Source organism: Panthera pardus, unplaced genomic scaffold (genome assembly GCF_024362965.1).
Source record: "Panthera pardus isolate Hobbes unplaced genomic scaffold, ASM2436296v1 HiC_scaffold_18, whole genome shotgun sequence".
Lineage (NCBI taxonomy): Eukaryota > Metazoa > Chordata > Mammalia > Carnivora > Felidae > Panthera > Panthera pardus.
The window spans coordinates 12,240,554-12,252,906 of record NW_026526743.1 but is presented as its reverse complement, the minus strand read 5'-3'; the positions used below and the strand labels follow the sequence as shown (position 1 = coordinate 12,252,906).

General features: G+C 42.6%; 1 protein-coding gene and 1 long non-coding RNA gene across 11 annotated transcripts in view; one reads left to right on the top strand and one right to left on the bottom strand.

The window, feature by feature from the left end:
- ZNF274 (zinc finger protein 274) overlaps positions 1-12,353 on the bottom strand; it is a 30,446-nt gene that overhangs the window by 15,463 nt on the left and 2,630 nt on the right. The window lies entirely within an intron of this gene.
- On the top strand, positions 2,010-11,546 carry LOC109260450 (uncharacterized). Of its 7 annotated transcripts, none has more exons than XR_008423422.1 (4): positions 2,010-2,932; positions 3,370-3,494; positions 4,530-6,235; positions 10,646-11,546. It is a non-coding gene; the product is annotated as an uncharacterized LOC109260450 (long non-coding RNA). The 7 variants fall into 7 exon arrangements; XR_008423427.1 differs by having other exon boundaries at positions 3,370-4,625; positions 5,997-6,235; XR_008423423.1 differs by having other exon boundaries at positions 2,010-2,880; positions 3,370-6,235.

The window sequence follows — 12,353 nt, the reverse complement described above, 5'->3', positions numbered from 1 at the left end:
CCACGCCCCGATCCCCCGGTCCGGACGTGCATCACGAGCCTGGTGCCGGGCCACTACAACTCCCAGGGCCCTTCGCGGTGCACACTTCCGGAGCGGCCATGTTGAAGCTGTGGGTGCGACCCAGGCCCAGATCGGACGGCCGCCCCTTGGCGAGTTGCTGGGCTCTCGGCCTCCTGCACTCTCGTTCCCTCCCCCGCCCCCCTTCGCGACGGCTGACGCACCCTGGGGCGGCGCCGGCGCAGCTGGAACTTCCATATACACCTTCCCGGTCTGCCAGTTTTCACCCTTCGGGCAGGCGCAGGGCGGAGGATCGCGGTCGCTTCCCCCTAAGGGAGCGAGCGCCCGCATTCCTTATCCATTTTCGGATCCCCGATTCTACATTCCTCCCCGTTTGCGTAGGATGCTTTTTTTTTTTTTTCTCCCCCTCCACATTTCCGGATTACAGACCTTGGCTCGTCTATGGTTTCCTCGGTTTACTGGTTTCACAGATCTAACCGGTGTTGGAAATTGCTGGCACGCTCTTCGAGAAGTGAGTCAGCTCGAGGTCAGGAGTCACCAGCGATGGGTGGGGCCGGGCCCGCTGCCCCGAACGGGCCTTGGGCGCTTGGGGTTGCAAAACACGTCCTGGGCCGCGCTTTTAATCTCGGCCATCGCCAGTCACTCCTTTCCTAGGGTTTGTTTTGTTTTGTTTTGTTTTTTTAGCATATTTTTATTAAAAGACTTTTTAAGTAATCCCCACCCAATGTGGGGCTCGAATTCACCACAAGATCAAGAGTCCTAGAATCAAAATCCTAGTCCAAGGGATTTTTTTTCCTTGATAAAAATAACTACGTTGATCTCCTATTTCTGACCTCCTCCCCTAAACAAACTTTTCTATTAATTTTATTTGGGGGCTTGCCTTTCCCAACTCATTTATATTTATTCTTGTCTTCAGGATTTAATTACCTTCCTGTTCCCTAGGATTTCTGGGGGTTCATTTTCCCCTCCAGATTGTTGATTTAAAAGCAAAATTCATTTCCCCACTTCCAGTTAGCGTTCTCAGAGCTTCAAATTGCCCTGAGAATAACTCAGGAAGCCAAGGATGACAATTTCCCGGATCCCCAGCAGGGCTGGGCTTGAAAAGTGCCCCAGTTAAGGGATATTAGGAAGCAGCGGGGGCGGGTAGCGCTCCCTGGCCGCTCCTTGCTGGGCCACAGGCACCATTTTGAGTAATAATCATGCATGACACTTGAAATCTTCATTCTCCACAATGCTTCACAACTTTCTAATTTCTAAAAAACTTTCGTTTTTTACTCCTTGGTTAATCACACGGATTATTTAGTACTTTATCCCTCAAGAAAATTAACTGTAGGTTCTTTTCATTCTACTCCCATCCACTCTCCATTTCTAATTTTATTTCTCCTTTAGTCTTGGATCATGTGTTTTGTTCCTCCTATCTCTGGGGGACACTAGGGCAATTTCTCAAAATCTTGAATTGAATGCTCATTAAAATGTTAACTCTTAACCATTTTAAGTTTCAGAGCCTGTCTAGGTGTGGATATGGAGAACTCTGCCCATCCTTGTGGTGCTGGGATCTCAGTGGATCTGCAGCCTGGCTCTCCCTGCAGTAGCAGCCATTCAGGACAACATATATTCCGCAGGGTTATTGTAAAGCTCCTCCTGGGTGCTATGTGGTCAATGAGATGGGCCACAACCTGCAAGCTGGTGGTTAAGTGTCATTCTAGTCACTGCAGTCCTCTGGACCATCCCCCAAGGCCGCTAAGGTAACCCTTCCTGTGCTCTCTGTCAGGAAAGTATTCACCTCACTTCACAGAGAAAATGTACTCTGTGAAGTGAAAATGTACACAGAGAAAAGTTTACAGCTGGCAGAGTTGAAACTGGATCTTCAACTCACTGGCACATAGTTCGGGCTGACTGACCCACTCATCTGTGTGGGGCTGCACAAAATAATCTCTATCAACTGCAGCTCCAAGTACTGGCTTTCTTTTCTTTTTTAAAATATTTATTTATTTTGAGAGAGAAAGAGCGAGCTTGAGCAGGGGAAGGGTAGAGAGAGGGAGACAAAGAATCCCAGGCAAGCTCTGATCCCCCAATGCGGGGCTGGAACTCACAGAACAGTCAGATCATGACCCCAGCTGAAATTAAGAGTGGGACTCAACCAACTGAACCACCCAGGCACTCGCCAAGTACTGGTTTTCAATCCACCACCTGAATGACCGGTGGTGTGTGTATGTGTAGAATTTTAGCAATTTAGTCCCCTCACTTGCAACTATCTATTTAGTGGGTTGTTATACAAACTCACCCAGCCTCTGGGAAAGGGGCTTAATCCTTCTGGGCCTTAGTTTCCTCTTTCTAAGTGATTAGGTTACATAAAGCCAGGAATAGCATGTAGGAAAGGATGATGGAGGATGTTTTTCTTCCTCCTCTTACAGTTCACTTCCCTTTCTGCTTCTTCCCTTCCAGGGTAAGCCATCTCCCTCAGTGCTTAGAGTTCCACAGTGAACGCTGACTAACCAGGTACACTAGGGCTACCAGTCCACAAATAGAATAATAACTAACAATGACCTTTCAAGATCTTGTTGGGGGCAGGGTCAGGAGGAACGCTCACCTCAGCTCCTCTCATCCCTGTGTACACTCCCTTGTTCCTTTTTCTCCTTGTCCAGAATGCCCCCAGCTTTACACCTTTTCTCCTCCTCTCCCCATCACTCTTCAGCTCTGTTGGGCCCTCCATGGCGTTGCCTTTGAAGTTTGTTTACCCCCATGGACTGCTGAGGATGTCAGCTGGTTCTTGTGCATCAGAAACCCTAAAGCCAGGCCCAGCGGAAGATCTCCCAAAGGTGCTGATGGTCATCTTAACATCAAAGTCTTCGAATAGCAGTGGTTAGTTACATGAAGACCCCTCAAGACCTGGGCTTTACACACCATAGTCCCAGTAAGCAATAGCATCTATTCTTATACTGGGAGAATGGACTTATATGGAAGTCCATACTGGGAGACTCTAAGAGCCCTGTCCAAAGCCACACCGGGGAACATAGCAGCTGGGATCCAAGCCCTGTTCTTTTATGCCCTTTACACCAAAGGCTATGCTTCCCATAGCCACTATCTTAATTTTCCTCATATGTGCCAGAGTGTGCCATACCCCTGCCTGTTAGTCTTTCCCAACATCTTCACCTGATACCCCTTCCTCATCCAGCTCTTAGCTTCTGTGTCCTCTCCTCAGAACTGTCTTCCTGAGCAGTTCTCAACTAGTATTGCCCACCCACGCCTCCTCCCGCTAGCATATTCCATTGTTTCATTTTTCTTCACAGCACTGACTGCTATCTCAAAGTATCTGTTTCGTTAATTATCACCTTTCTACCTTTTCTACAGCAGCACTGCCCAATGGAGCTCTCTTTAAGGAAATGTTGTAGATCTACACTGTCCAACATAGTAGCCATTAGCTGCAGCTGACCAATGACCATCTGAAAGACGGCCGTGACTAAGGAACTAAACTGGTTAAGTTCATTTTAGTCTGTTTAAGCTTAATCAGTCACGTGTTAGTGGCTGCTCTGAAATGAATGTAGGCCCATTCATAAGACAGGGGCCTTACCACCATGTTCAATACTGTGACCCATCCCTGTAACAGTTCGTGGCATTTTTGCAGGCGCTCAAGAAATACTGGCTCAATATAGCCGTAAAAAGTGCCTTTTGAGTTTTTTAGCTCTCTGGATTTTCCTATATTTCTGTCATTTACAGGAAATTTCACTGGCATTTTAATTGTGTCCCACCTTTAAACTATCATGGGAGGATTGCTATTGTTACAAAGTTCCCTTCCACTTGGGAGCCTGAGCAGTAGCTGGGAGTGCAGGCCACCGGGTAAGAGGACACCTGGTTTATATTCCTGCTTCTTTCCCAACCAGCTAGGTCAGAGACTTGCATTTCTGCTTCCACTGGTATAATGGCTCCAACACTTCTCTAGAGGCTGGAATGATGGAAGGACTTAAGTCAAGAAAGGGAATGAATAAACTTAAAATTTTTCTAAGCCCTCGAAGTTATTGCTTCTACTTATTTTATATCCCACTTAAATTTTTTTTCAAATAGAAATGCCTTAATAATTTATTCCTTAACAATTCCTAATCATTTCGGGGTGCCTGGGTGGCTCAGTCAGGTAAACATTTGACTCTTGATTTCAGCTCACGGTTCATGGGTTCAAGGGTGGAGCCTGCATGGGATTCTTCCTCTGCCTCTCTCTGCCACTCCCCTCCTCAAAATAAACCCAAAACAAAACAAAAAAACAATTCCTAATCATTTAATTCATTCTTAGATCCCATTTCAAAAACCTATTAATATCTTTGTGTTAAATTGGGTATTCCTTGTGTAAGCCAAGGCTATTCATCTCTATTGTTATTTGTCACATTGATGAACTCTTATTTTTAACTATTTCAAAGGATTAGTTTAAGGTGGTTAATTGTCATGAGCTATCAATATTTCCTTTTTAATGTTTTTCTCATTTTGTGCTTTAGTGACAAAAATGCTATTCTACCTTGCAGAATCTGTCAACATTCCAGCCTTGTCCTGTCATTGAACTGCTCGTGTTCCATCGAAATGGCCTTTTAACAGGAAGTTGGAAGATATTCACTGCCCAGGTCAGTAATAATAATAAGTAGCTGGCCACTTTGTTCTGAAAAATTTTTATAAATTATTTTAACATTTTTCCTAGGACCAATTTTGACAACCTTCCACTTTTCCAGAAATCTTTCCATTTTGTTGTTTGTTAATTTCTGGGCATCTAGGCTGTGTCAGGAACTGGTAACACAGCAGAAAGGAGGTAGCAGTTTCCTTCTCAGGAGGCTGTCACAGCCTGTCAGTATCTACATTCAGTGATTACCACCTGACACACATATTTGAACTTGTTTGTATATTTTCTAAAAAATGGTATTATGTGCATCTGCTTATCTTTATACGTGTTAAAGATACATATTTAAGAAATACACTTATCTTGGAGACTTTCATATCAGTACATGGAGCTGGCTCATGCATTGTTACTGTTGTATAAAGTTCTATAATGAAAATTACATGTGTTGCTGAATATGTGTGTAGTGTTATTTCCCTATATAGGTTTTTAGCTTGCCTTTGATTTATTCTGTTTAATCAAAGTTGGTTTTGAATTTTTGTCTTTCCAGAAAATTAGTTCTTGGGTTCTTTTTTTCTTCTCCATTTGATTCATTTATTTGTGTTGTATTTATCTTTTCTGTTTCCTTAGGACTTTGAGTCAAATGTGTAGTTCATTTGTTTTCCTTATTTAATTAATAGTGAGGGCATTTTCAGGTCTTGAAATTACCCTAGGTATTATATTTGGACACCAGGCAGAACGGTTTCCAGATAGAAGGATCAAGATTACATGGGTCCTAATGAGCAAATATGTGGAGGGTCACAGAATGTATTCTTGAATAAAGGTTTACACAGTGTTACCACACTCTGCTAGGCTGGATTCCTGCCAAAATATGTTTTGATAGTCACTCAAGATTCTAAACTCTTGACTCACTCCCTAGGATGTGAGCCTTTCAGAGTTCTTAATAGCACTATATATCTCAAGATTGCTCCTTATCATCCCTTACCTACCCTCTTGTCTCAAAGCCTGGCCTTGTCTTCATAGTCTCCTCTTTGAAGACATCCTCTTGTTTTTTTACAATTTCTTCAATCATTTATTCACTCAACAGTTTCCTGAGCTAGAGATGGAGTCATTGTCTTAGCAACTGGGGATATATATGGGAAACTGAAATAAAGACACCTGCTCTCTTGTTTAATATTTGTTCTAGGTGTTCAGTCAGATAACAGAACAAGTTGGAAAAGACCTCTTTTTCTGTATTTGTATACACATGTGATCAAAATTTTATTTAGAACTTGCCTTCTGTATGACTTATCTGGCATAAAAATAGGATGAGACATTTCATTTTTATTATTCAGTGTGGTTCTCTCCAGTGTAAGTTTTCTGTTTTGTTGTTCTGTCAAATAAGGTGGGAGCTAAGGCTAATGATTTGCCTGCACGGATTACATTGAGGATCTGCTCTCATAGGAGTCCTCTGATGTTGAATACAATGAGGACTCCTACTGAAGGGCTTCTTGCCAGTGGGTTCTGTGACTCCTGAAGCCTTCCTAAGACCCAATTACATTCTCATGATCCTGAGTAAGAGAGCTGTGCATGAAAGAAACCTTTTCACGCAGTCATAGTCCCTTGGCTTTGGAGTTCTCATAGGTAATTATTTGATCTAAGAACTTTCCCAAATTCATTACAACTGGGTTTTTTTTTTTTGGCGGGGGGGGGGGGGGTCCAATATGAGTTTTCTCAAGTCACAGTGAATCAGGCCAGAAGCCTTTCCTGCTAGGATCATATTCCTGGGGTTTCTACCCTGTTTGAGTTCTCATGTCAAAAAATTCATGCACATTAGTTCCTCCATTCAAGGTCTTTGCATGTTAGTCTCCTCCCATGTGACCCTTAGTTAAAGGCTGAATGAAAACAGGCCTTCTCACATTAAACACATTTTTTCAGTCTTGTTCTTGAATGGATTATCCTTTGTATAAAACAACTGATTTTCTACATCCCCCGTGTCTGCTTTATAGCCCATATGAATCCTCTCAGACTACACAAGGGATGAATGAAATCTAGAAGAGGATTTTCTTCTCTTCCTTCCAAAAAACAATCTTCTTGTAGATGTTATTTTTTTCTACTAAAGTTTGCACTGATTTGAGTATTGCTACATTCATATTTGTATGGCTCATCTCTCCTGCTTCATTACTTGCCAAGTCAAAAAAGTTAAATGTCTTGCAGGCTTTCCTATAATCACGATCTTCAATATAGTGTCTTCACCCTATTGCTTATCAATGATTAAATCTAGATTATATCTCAAGTTTTTTTTTTTTTTTTCAATTTTTTTTTAATGTTTATTTATTGTTGAGAGACAGAGAGACACAGAGCATGAGCATGGGAGGGGCAGAGAGGGGGAGACACAGAATCCGAAGCTGGCCATAGGCTTTGAGCTGTTAGCACAGAGCCCAACCTGGGGCTCGAACTCACAAACTGCGAGATCATGACCTGAACCAAAGTCAGATGTTTAACCTACTGAGCCACCCAGGTGCCCAGATCTCAAGTTTTCTAACCAAACTACACAGAATGGCAATACTTCCTTGAAAGGACACTGAGCAGTGGCTAAAGGTTTGAGTGCCATCAAATATAGTCCGTATTCCTGATCTTCACAGCATCTTCCCAAATCAGTGCCTTCTTAAAAACAAATGCCCTGGGGCGCCTGGGTGGCTCAATGGGTTGAGCATCCGACTTCAGCTCAGGTCATGATCTGGTGGTTCGTGAGTTCGAGCCCCACGTTGGGCTCTGTGCTGACAGCTCAGAGTCTGGAGCCTGCTTCAGATTCTGTGTCTCACTCTCTCTCTGCCCCTCCCCTGCTCATGCTCCATCTCTCTCTGTCTCAAAAATAAAAAAAAAAAAAATTTTTTAATTTAAAACAAAAAAACATTAAAAACAAATGCCCTCTGTCTTAAGCACTTATTACTAAGTTTCCCTTCTGCTTCCACCAATGTCTGTGCTGCCATTTTTGCTATCAGGGACAGCTGGATAGCCATACAAAATGAGTTGCCTCAGAAAGGCTGAGCTTTCGACTTAAACTCAGTCCCTTGAGTTAGGGAAAGGCACAGCTACACTAGTGATGGGAGACAGACCACTGCTAGAGATGGTTGTCTCATCCAGTGGTAAATAGAACACGCTATTCCAAACATCTAGGATTCCCAAGTCTTTATGCACTGCTGGGACCTCCTTCTCGAGTCCAGAGAGGTGCACTCAGCTGGCTTCACAAACCTGTACTTGGATGTCTCTCAGTCCCTTCTCATTCATACTTATTTAACAGAACCAGTCAAGACATGTGACAATTCCACAAACTCTTGAATCTAGGTGAAAGCTATTAGGGAGTTCCATGTAAACTGTCAAAAAAATTATTTCAACATAAAAAGTAAAACCAGGGGTGCCTGGGTGGCTCAGTTAAGGTCTGACTTCGGCTCAGGTCATGATCTTGCAATTCGTGAGTTCAAGCCTCTTATGGGGCTCTCTGCTGTCAGCAAAGCCTGCTTTGGATCCTCTGTTCCTCCCTCTCTCTGCCCCTCCCGCTTGTGTGCATGTGCTCACTCACTCTCTCTCAGAAATAAACATTAGAAAAGTAAAACCAAAACCTCTATTTCTACCCTTCAAAAGTTTTTGCCTTTGCCAGATTTCCTTGTATTATTGATTAAAACCAAAAATTCAGGAGTAGTAATTTTTCTCCTTTTTTCTTCTTTTAAAGTTGGATGTTGATATATAGAAAAAGAACATATATGGTAAATGCATACATTACAAAGAATACTCACAGGAAATCCCTGAAGCCTTCACCTACGAGAGATTCTTGGCAGCTTCCTTTCCTTTGGCCATTACTCACCTGGCCCCAATGAATCCACTATGAATGGGGAGAAGCCGATGCCAGCTTCTCCCCAAACCCTCTGCTACTCTCAGGCCAGGTGACCTCACTTCTTCCTTAGGTAGTACTACCACGGTAACCTGCCTTACTTCCATCTGCGTCCTATTAAGTCCTTTTTTCCTAAGCACCTGCAGTGAGCTTGAAAAGCTGTACCACACATCTGCCTGATAAAAACCAAACTACCTTCACAGTGAAGGCCCTGTGTGTTCTGCCAAACCTAACCTGCCTGTCAGTATACCTCAGTTACCTCCTACCAGCCCACTGGGTGACTCCATGTTCCCTGAATGTGCCAAGCTTATTCCATTTTCATGGTCACCCCAAATGCTGTTTCTGTGCTTGGAAGCTCTCTTCACCACCACTCTTATAGGTGTGTAGAATTCTTTCACTTCGGGGATTGGCTTAAAGCTCACCCCTGCAGTGCCCTTCAAAATACCTCCTCTAGTGTAATTATTCATTGCCCCCACTTTACACTCTTTCCCTTCTCAGTATTTAACCACTACTCATCTTTACAGAGTTATATCTGGGGAACTTGTTTGTAGAGGTCATAATCTATTAGACTGCGAAGTCCACAGTATCAGGGATTACTTTAGGTCTTTGGTTTACTACCAAAGTGTTTAGTATACTATATGGAACGCAAGAGGAGTTCCACAAGTATTTATGAGGTGTAAAAGGGGAGGCAGTGGAGGGAAAACAACATGTAAAGGACTCATTGTGACAGAGCAGAGAGGAGTCAGGCACCTGAGGCCTAGTCTGTAATAAAATGTCCTTATAAGCCTCTCTGGACATGGTCTCTCACTCTGGGTTATCACCTCAGAATCTCCTGGCACCCGTCAAACCAGCTCTCCCTGAGACGTACAGAACCACAGGTGCCCCAAATCCCTCACGGCAACTAGATTCAGGGAACTACTGGATCATCCAGAAGTACAAGGCTGGAAGGTCTGCCAACACAGGACACGGGATCTGAGCTTCAGGGAGGATGAAACACAGACCTGCCACAGTCAGAGCCACAAGACAGGAAGGGACTTTGGGAGGCTAGATCACAGGGAACAGCCAGGGGGAAAAGACACCATGATGGGTGGATACAAAGTGCTTGTGTTGCTGGGGACCTTCCAGGTGACATAGTTTAGTGACCTATGCTAATGGATGTTAGAAAGGTTTTCAGTGAAGAGGATGAAAAGAATGACTCAGTATGGAAAAGAAGAACCACTAATACTGAGCCATCAAACTGAGTTCAGAAAAAGGGCTCAGAGATTCATAGAGATGGCAGTCTATGTTGTGGCAAACAGAAGGACATCACCAAAGATGGGGATCAGGTGCAGATTTCGTAGCTGAATACTACCAGAAGCAGGTAGTTCCAATGTCATTTGCATTAGAACACAAAACAAAGGGAAGAAGAGAACATCCAAAGTTTTCTTTACAAAGCTGATAAAGATAATCGGGGCGCCTGGGTGGCTCAGTCGGTTAAGCGGCCGACTTCAGGTCATGATCTGGTGGTCTGTGAGTTCGAGCCCCGCGTTGGGCTCTGTGCTGACAGCTCAGAGCCTGGAGCCTGTTTCAGATTCTGTGTCTCCCTCTCTCTGACCCTCCCCTGTTCATGCTCTGTCTCTCTCTGTCTCAAAAATAAATAAACGTTAAAAAAAAATTTTTTTTTAAAGATAATAAACACAAAAAAGAAATCCACCCACCTCCTGAACCTAATTTATGAATATGGATCTGTCTGTGGATGCCAGCAGCTCTTACAAGGGCACTTCCACATTTATTATGTCACTGTGTTAACTGTTCAAAGAAGAAAATCACTATGATCACCTTGGCATGACTATTAGGGAAAACGGGCTATTACTGATTTTCATTTATTAGAAAGGGCTAGATGACTATTGCTTTGTCCAGATAAAACTGACTTGAATCAAAACAGAGTCCAGCATCATGCTTGTCAAGACCCAGAAACTTTCCCATTTAGGTCACTCACTCTTCACACTCTCAACTTCAGTGTTTTGGAAGTACCAGCTGTGACAAAGGTCATTATGTAACTGGGCAAGAGTAAAACAATACTAATACGATTGCCTCCTGCTTTATACTTGCTGGTAAAATGACTGTACTGAGAAAATTGAGGCTCTAGTAAGACTGTTATAACTAATAAGAGAACTTAACAGCATGACAGGTTCATCTGGACCAACTACGCAAGACTGCAGAGGATTAACCTGAGCCGATTAACAGCAACCACTACAGTGAAAGCCCAACAGCACTCAGAAGGCCTGACATAGCACAGTGAAGCGAGATCCCTCTTTGTACACTTGCGCCAAAACTCGACTATACCAATTCTGCATCAAGGAATTCTAAATGCAATCATCTAACAGGATTTTCTTAATGAACCCCTGACAAACTGATGTCAAGCACTCATCTTGCAAACCAGGTGGGTGAGAATAGTTCATTGTTTGTTTTGTTTGTTTTTTTGTTTTTTTTTAGAAATAATGAGAGGAACTATCATTTATCCAAGTTATAAAACTACCATATGTACAGCAGTATGTGTACTCAGACTAAGATCAACGAAGCAGAAGGGACCAAGACCGAAGCCTATGCCCAATAAGTACCATGGAAATTTAGTCTGTAATAAGGACGGTGTTTCCAATAAGCAGAAGAATCTAATCAAAATTTGTTGAAAGAACATATGCTCCATACCATATACACAAAGAAACTCCAGATAAGTGCAACAATCAGACAAAAACAAACAAACAAACAAAAAACCCTGAAATACAAGAAAGTATTTATGAAATCTGCCTATCTATGAATGGGATAGGAATAAGAACAGATCTGAAAGGAAAAATACCTAAATTATATAACTTCTTTATGAAAACTAAATTTAAAGGTAGAAGATAAATGGGGGCGCCTGGGTGGCTCAGTCGGTTAGGCATCCGACTTCAGCTCAGGTCATGATCTCACGGTTCATGAGTTCAAGCCCCACATTGATCTCCGTGCTGACAGCTCAGAGCCTGGAACCTGCTTTGGATTCTGTGTCTGCCTCTCTCTCTATCCCTCCTCCGCTTGTGCTCTGTCTCTCAAAAATAAATAAACATTAAAAAAAATTAAAGGTAGAAGATAAATAAATGTTGGTCTGGGATATCTGTAGTATCAGTACCCATAATTAATACAGAGTTCCCAGAAAGAAGAAAAAAAAAAGGGAAAGTATATAAACTCACAAAAGTACAAATGGTCCATAAACATAAAAATATATGTAAGCTTCATGAGGGAAATGTCAACAAACTGAACATAGTATCAGATCTGCCAACCTTAAAAAGATCATTAAAAATCGCTGGCAATGAAGGGGAAAAAGCTTTCATGTAATTGAGCAGCTATATGTATTTTTTAGAGAGCAATCTGTTGCTACCAGATTTTTAGCTTTTATCTTGGTTGATTCTAAAATTCTATTTTAAGAAATCCTACCTGCAAAAACAAAAACAAAAAACACCCCAACTTGAATATGCAACAACGAAAAATATGCAGTAATGTTTTTTGCAACAACCTGAAAGACTATCACAGGAGGAAACATCAAATGTGGACTACATAGCATCTGTTAAAATGGATACAACAGGCCTGTTTGTATCCAGTAGAACACCCCCAAGTCATAAACATATTCATATACACACATGAAAACATCTATAAAAAAAAGTCTGGCCAGACGCACCAGTTACTGGTGATCACATGAAGGAAGAGTAGTAGAGCAGAGGAGCCCCTAACAGTCAACTGGCCACTGGTAACAAATTCTCATTAAACCAAGTAGTATGCCCCTGACTCAGACCAGAGGAAGAAACAGTCTGATTCAGCATGTCTGAGCTAGTCATCACAGCACCCCATCTGGGGGTT